The 7,628-nt window shown below is 28.6% G+C and overlaps 4 long non-coding RNA genes across 6 annotated transcripts; 3 read left to right on the top strand and 1 right to left on the bottom strand.

The window, feature by feature from the left end:
• The first annotated feature begins 193 nt into the window (after positions 1–193).
• On the top strand, positions 194–1,682 carry LOC115877927. The gene is made up of 2 exons (XR_004049446.1): positions 194–434; positions 1,583–1,682. It is a non-coding gene; the product is annotated as an uncharacterized LOC115877927 (long non-coding RNA).
• A 14-nt stretch (positions 1,683–1,696) lies between these two features.
• On the top strand, positions 1,697–5,026 carry LOC115877909. Of its 3 annotated transcripts, none has more exons than XR_004049442.1 (6): positions 1,697–1,783; positions 1,854–1,980; positions 2,043–2,142; positions 3,327–3,410; positions 4,223–4,426; positions 4,945–5,026. It is a non-coding gene; the product is annotated as an uncharacterized LOC115877909 (long non-coding RNA). The 3 variants fall into 3 exon arrangements; XR_004049429.1 differs by having other exon boundaries at positions 2,043–2,155; XR_004049439.1 differs by having other exon boundaries at positions 2,043–2,155; positions 4,223–4,438.
• A 32-nt stretch (positions 5,027–5,058) lies between these two features.
• LOC115877920 lies at positions 5,059–5,913 on the top strand. Its single transcript, XR_004049443.1, has 2 exons — positions 5,059–5,542; positions 5,622–5,913. It is a non-coding gene; the product is annotated as an uncharacterized LOC115877920 (long non-coding RNA).
• A 241-nt stretch (positions 5,914–6,154) lies between these two features.
• LOC115877892 lies at positions 6,155–7,628 on the bottom strand. The gene is made up of 5 exons (XR_004049424.1): positions 7,196–7,628; positions 6,980–7,066; positions 6,789–6,897; positions 6,540–6,729; positions 6,155–6,349 (listed from the first exon to the last, which is right to left on the bottom strand). It is a non-coding gene; the product is annotated as an uncharacterized LOC115877892 (long non-coding RNA).

Below are 7,628 nucleotides of genomic sequence, written 5' to 3'. Positions count from 1 at the left end.
TACAAGGTCATTAGGCTAAATATTTGTGTAGATATATAATTTTAATTATAATACATTAATTATACTAGGATTATACCTTTGAAATTATTATTAGTTTTCTAATTAAATTATATTAAAATTACGATTAAAATATATTAGGGAAATTACTAAGACAATCCGGCATCGCTACGGATTAATTTTTACTACAATTGTCGGAATCTGTAGAAATTACGCTGACATTTGACGTATTCATTCAACTTTTGTCCAACGGAGCATTGTTGCGAGTTTTCTGCGACCGTTGGAAGTGTTTGTGGATTTCGGACAACTTTCGAATAATTATTAGTGTTTATTGCAAAGAAAACTATTTAAAGTAGTTTTTTAACTATCTACAATGGTTCACCAGTGCATAGTTTGTTAAAGGTGGACTATTCTAACTCCTGATTGATATTTGGACGGTAAGTGTTATTACATTTTTTTACCTTTAGCAATGCCTTTACAGTAGCGTATCTAAGTACTTTTAGTTATAAGTAGATTATTACAAAAATACGTATATTTTCTTATTTGCTGTCGTTTTTGATTGTGAAATTAGACTTATCCTCAGTTAGACCTCAGGCAAAACCTTGGCAAAACCGATCTACGTTTTAAGTCAATTATTTTAAGTATTTGTCCATTTCGCTGTTACAGTTGGTGGTAAAAAATGCTCAGAGGTAATACTGGCTGTTCTCAACTTAACATTTAAAAACCTTTTTTATATTATATCTAAGTACCAACTAACATTCGAAACCGCTATAAATATCTTAAATATTGTGTATGTTATGGCTAATATCTGCTGAAATAAAAAAACAGCTGTTGCTGTTATAGGTAGTTAATACCTGAAATTTGAACACGATTTGAACATCAAAATTATTCAGTTATATTCTATATTAACTATGTACCTATATGTATGCTAAATTAGTATGACAAAGTTAGCTAATGTTCAATTAAAGACATTTAATTTTTATAATTACTTCAGACTTTGGCTAGATAATTTCCACATTTCTCCCCCAATGTTGAAAGAAAACTGTTTTTGCAATCTAAATATTAATATTATTGAACTCTAGTTAACATTAGCAGGTTTTAGATATTAACCGTAACACATGATTGATCTATTATTTATTTATTATAAAAAATTCTATAAGTAATTATATAATAGGAAAGGTTTAGATATAGGTATTCAAAATTCAAATTAAAAAAGTTAATAAAATAAATAAAATTATAATGATGCTTCAGTACTTAAAAAATATGCACTGTTTTGAATAATAATGATAAGCCTTACTTATGATAATTCTTTACTCTTTCATTTATGATATTTTTTTTTTTAGTTTTGGAACCCTTTACACTTTTACCCACACTTACCTATACACCCATACACACGCACACAATTCACAGACGAGTACATAGCTGGTGTTTTAAATAGAGGAAAATAAACCTTGGAAAATTTTTCCTTTAGGTTAATTTTTCCTTTTTTTTACCGCATATTTTTATTATTTTACATATATTATTAAATAGATTTATAATACTTAATATGTATGTGTTGCATATGTAACCAATAGTACTTTTGTAGCGTTCCTATAATTACTGAGCTTAGACAATGATCGATTTCACTCTTGAATTTGAAAAATCAAACTAATGTGTGTCCAAATTTGTTCTGATGATTTTGATAAGAGCAATATTATGATGCCGAATTAACTGATCGAAGGCAAATAAGACCAAATTCTGAGCCTCAAATAGATAGTACCATTTTTGCTGGGGCTTTATCATACAGGTAAAAAGCAGTCAAATACATTTTAACAGTTAATAAATAAGTATTATACTAATATTAGTATTTACTCTAGGTTTTCTTCTAGTTTGTACCGCCACCCAAGAAATGTTTTAGGTAAATGAACCTCCAGACCAGCTGAGGGACTAGAGAAGGTCCCTACCTAGTCCCGCGATTGGCAGTTTGGCTGGCCCCTCAAATTTGTAAGAACATTGATACATTTTATACATGTACTTTAATATTGATAATTAATTAAAATTTACAGGATTTTGCCTAAAGTCATACAAGATAAACTAGCCCTTCTCAAGAAGCCCTTCCCTCAAAACAACAGAAACGGCATTGGAAAAAGAAGTTGGAATTAACCAGTATGTGCTCTTTGTAAGTGTATTCTGGATGTTTGACTGACAAGGCTTAAAATCTCTTGTATTTTTAACAGAATGGGAATATAGCTGTATGCATAACAAAGTAATATATATAATAATATAATAATATAATAATAATATAAAATGCTAATACTGAAGTAACGACTTGCTCTAGAAAGTTGCTTTTTTTACTAAAAGATAGCTAATTGGCTCTTCTAAAAACTGTCATCGCCGGATTTTTTGTTTTTCATTTAATTAAAAAAAAATAAAAAGTATTTTTTTTTCCTGATGTCGTGGCGGATGCGCCAGGCTTCAACTAGTATGTAATATATTTTAAATGAAATACTCTCATTATAACTATTATTGTCAAGTAGTGTACTGTGCCTTATTGAATACAGGTGTACACCCTCTTGCGAAGTATTTACTTTTTAACATACAGGGTGTCACAATAGTAAGTTTAATTTTGACATATCCAGGTATTTCTTTAAAGAAATAGAGACGCGAAATTTCGTAGACACAATTTTTGCGGTAAAAAATCTAAATACATTCTTAATCATACTTTTGACGTAACTATAGTAGACGGGATACTTTGACACATTGAGCTTTTCAAAATAACATTTCTTCTGCTTCTGTTTGCCGTCTTAATTATTTAAAATTGACATCTCTCTTTCTTGCAGAAAAGGGGACACTTTGTTTATGTCATTAGCAGTAATAGATTTCAAAGGAAACTGTTATAATATCTAATAGAACAATATAACGTAATATAACATTACTAATATCACTTTGTATCTTATTAATTAAGCACTTTATGGGTTTACCTCCCTATCTTAATTTTTATAAAATACGAGACTTGTTGCTTCTCATTGTCAAGCTTTATCGGTCGAATATCCAGAAACCCTGTATAATTAACATAGCTATCTTTTATTTTATATGTTTTGTCAAGGATATGTTATTTGGAATTATCTTCCACAGTATAAGATCATAAACTACATAATTTTTTGCCATAGTGTTGGTTTTGTTTACATATATTTTCTATGAATGAGCTTTTATTTTGCACTAGGAAACATTCTCGCTTAATGATAAATTTAATACTATAGAAGGAAATTATTAGTATTTAGGAAAAAATTAAAAACGAAAATAGGTTTTATTGAAAAATTAATTATTAATGTTTTTTTGTTTGTTTACAGCATAGTAAGACAATCCTCATCTTCTGATCTCTCAATAGTTGGATATTTATTATCTCAAGAAAGTCGTCAAAGTATCAGAAAAAGGTAAAAATTACCTCTACATTATATACAAGGTGGTGCCTCTCCTACGACGCGGAGGCTCCAAAGAGAACGGTGGTTTTTATCGTTAATGTAATTTTGGGAGCATATGTAGGATAATGGAAAGCATTTTATAGAAATATCAAGAGTTCTGCGCGGTGTCCCCAAAGTTATGCATCAAAGTTTTTTTTTTGTAATGGAACACCTATATATTAATTGATTTTCGGATTCTAGGAAAGAAATAAAAGTGAGTTTCGTTAAAGAAGCATATGTCTAAAATGTAAGGCTTGTCATATTTCACATTTGGTGAAAATAATGAATAAACTTTAAATTTCAATAACAGCTACCTAGATGGAAATTTACTCATTGTATATTTAACCAAATTAAAATTTGACCTTAAGCATTCTATTAATTGATGAATGCACACTGCAATTAAAAGATCGGAATAGTATTCTGGGTGTTCAAATAAAAGGGAACTTGCTGTGTTCATTTCAAATAAAAGGGAATAAAATTACATTTTAGTCCAATAATGAAATTCACCTTTATTTTTCTCATAGAATCCGAAAATCAAATAATATATAAGGTGTCCCATTCCAAAAAACAAAACTTTGTTGTGTAACTTTTTTGGCGACACCCTGTAGAACTCCATATTTTAAAAAAACACATATTTTATCACATTTATATGTTTAAATGCTCTAAATTAACCTACATATACTCCCAAAATTTAATTTCAATACAAACTCTTTCTCCTTGGTAGCATTTAAGAGGCGCCACCCTGTATCTTAAGTAAAATTGTGCATAAGTTATTTTAATTTCAGAAAGAAGTATGTTAATGAGGCATTATAATGATATTATGTAGAAATTTAAGTCTTGTAAAAATTTGGAAACAAAGAAAATGAAAAATACATACTTTACAAATAGGTCTTAGAAGATTGAAAAATAAAATAATATCAATGCATCAGTTAATTGATTACTTAAAAGAAAAATCTTTGATAAGTGAATCAACTGAATTGACCATTCAGGTATGAATATAGGTATGCAGGGTGACATTTCAAAAACATAATGGTTATAAGTCAAAGGTTATATGTGAGGATCCAAAAAAATATAAAAATCAAGTAAAAATCGTTAAAAGCAATTTCTAATAATTGAAGCTGTATCTCTTACTGTTTCTGAGATCCCAGTGCTTGTAATTATTATCTTGGACACACTATTTTATGTATATATTTGAGTGGCGGGCGGAGGGGAACTATAATAATGTAAAGTTATCAGCCATTTAATAATTTAGTCCTACAGCCATTATGTCAAAATCTGTCCCCAAGATTCATTATCAAGTTTTAAATTTAGTTCTGGTCTAATTTTGTGAATGATACACTAATCCATATGACAGTGGCATAAATACGATTAATGGAAGGTTCTAATTTCCATGACAAGGCCAGGTCTAAATTTTAAAACCCTTTAGTGAATTTGGACGTGTCTAAAAAAGACTAATAATAATATTATAGAGATATAACATTAATAGAGATAATATATGTTTTTTTAGGCTTCCTTAGCTGAACCAGTACAAAGTATTTTTGAAAGAATGTTAAAAGGACCTGCCACACAAAAATCCAATCTTCTGCTACTATCCTTTGCTTTAACATTGTCATTTTATTCATGAAAACATAGAATTTATAAGGGATACATAAACTGGCCCAGAGTTTTCTTAGGAGGCCTCTAAATTCCATTTAGTTTTCAACAATATTTTTGATATTTTTAACTCTCAGAATGGATTTACAAAATATTCATATAAAAAAATTATCAAAAATATAAGAACAACATACTTTTTAATAATTTTGAAATAATTAAATTGTATATTATTGGACTTACTTTAAAAGAAAGGTCAACCATAGTCACAAAGAAAAACGGGATTTTTGGGCTTTCTAATTTGTATGGAAAGCTTACAACGTATGTATAAATACTATGTAAAAGAAAATCAATTATTGAAATATATTTTGACTAACTGGTGGAGGTCCACGTATACAAAAAGCAAAAACGGAAGATAATAATATATTCAATTAATGTAAAAATGAGAAGAGCATTGTGGGATTAAAAAACATGATGGTGATAGATTGTCTAAAACTAATAGGAGTACTGGTATTGTAAGTACTAACCTTTCATTGTGTTTTTGAATTTTTTATTACTTTGAAGAGAATTCAATATATTTAGATATTTTTTCAGTCTCAAAACAAAACTGATGGTTACAAAGAAACAGAAGAAAAGGGATGATACTAATTTACTAGACAAAAGGCTGTTCTTTTGTAATATGGAGATGGGCAAAATTCAAAGTAGTAGTATTCAAAACAGAGAAGAACATAAGCTAAAGAAAAAAAGGGTTGTTAGACATTGAAATAAAAAAAGAACAGTAAAGTTCTCAAAGAGAACTTATTTAATAATTTTAATTAGTGTTTATATTGTCATGTAAAAAATGTAATATATGTTATTTCTGAATAAAAGACATTTAATAATGATATTTTATAGAAATTAATACTCAAGAGATTTAATAACAACATAAAAACATGTTTAGAATAAGTTAAAAAAAAATATTGCCCTAATCTTTCAAACTAATTTATTATTTCTCTTCTTATTAATTTGGTCCATATTTATTTCATCTAACGGCGGCAGCTCTTGTTCAGGCATCATTCTGGCTGTATTGTGTAGCGCATTGAAACAAAAAATCTAAAAATTTAAGTACATACATTAAATTTTTAAATTTTATTCTATAATTAAACAGATAATATTTTTCTTAACTCACTGTTGTGCAACAATATCTGACATTGTGTTTTGTAATTTTGGTCTTATACCATAAAACACATATTGGAAAGTGGCGTTTCCATATAACGATAATTCTGAAACATTTCTTCAGCTCTATTTCTGCATATATCCCCTCAATGCATATGCAATCTCACCTTATAACAGATAATAAAATAATTTAATAGAGTATATGAACCCTTTGAATATTATCACATTTAATTTTAAAAAATTTCTTTCAATTCATCTTATTCGTAATATATTTCTAAATTGAATACCTACTCAAATATTTAAGGAATATATTTTATATAAATGATCTAACAGTAAGTAAATATACGGACCACTAACCAAGCAGGATTTAATTTGAAAAGTCACCAGTCTCCATGCGGGTCCTTAATGTCCAAAAATGGTGGCTTTATGCACAGACCCATGCCAACAAGCAATCAAGTCTATAGTTTTAAGACTAGCATTTCCAGTAATTTAAATGTTGGGGAAAATAATGCTTTTCTATTTCTAATTACCTCTCCATCAATACCCCCTGTAAAGTATAAGAAACCTTGTACTGATAAATATTGAAGAAAATATATAGGTACTTACCAGGTGAATGTTTTCTTACATTGTGTTTCATCAACTATCCCTATAATCCCAGGAAACCTAAATATACTATAAAACTTGTTGTTGATTTAAGGCAGTTATGCTGTTGTTTCTGGAAATAGTAAAGAACAATGGTTCAAAGTATAAATATAATTAATTTATCTTACATTAGATTTACTAGCATTCCAACTTACCTCTCATTTTGATATTCTAGATTTTGTTCAATTAAACAAGGATTAAACCGAGGATATATATTACAGTGTCGTTTAAAAGTCTCTGTCCTAAAACTTAAGGAGGTTCATTTCTTGGCAATATGATTTTTCCTTACATCCACTCTTGAGGAAATCCATTTTCAATGAATATACCTACTGATCGACGTCTAGGATATCAAAAGTAATCATCGAACTTACGTAGAGGTATCATAATACATTTTTTAGCTTTCTCAAAGGAATAACAATAATTCTTCCTCGTAAAACAATATTTTTGTGTCTAAGATAGGTTAAGTGACCACTAGCCTGGAAATTTGACCGCTTAATTTAAATATAAATTCAAGTTAGATTAAAGCATAGTGCAAGAAAATAAGCTAAACATAGTGTTAAGTTTTGCTTAAAAAACTTGGTGCAAACGCCCCTACATTGTATATTATCGATATTACTACGTATATTACAAATTAAAATTTAAATTAAAATACACAAAATAACTATTTTAAAATTTTTGATAAAAAAACACCACACCACCGTCACGCCACTGATGGAGTGAAATGACAGAAAGACAGCCGAAACTCAACCGTGTTGTCATATTTATGTACCCATCTCTTTTTAACTCTCATAAAAGTGCCAAACC

This window comes from Sitophilus oryzae, unplaced genomic scaffold (genome assembly GCF_002938485.1).
Source record: "Sitophilus oryzae breed Bouriz unplaced genomic scaffold, Soryzae_2.0 scaffold_1062_pilon_pilon, whole genome shotgun sequence".
NCBI lineage: Eukaryota > Metazoa > Arthropoda > Insecta > Coleoptera > Curculionidae > Sitophilus > Sitophilus oryzae.
The sequence above is the reverse complement of the archived record's forward strand: the minus strand, read 5'-3'. Positions and strand labels throughout refer to the sequence as shown.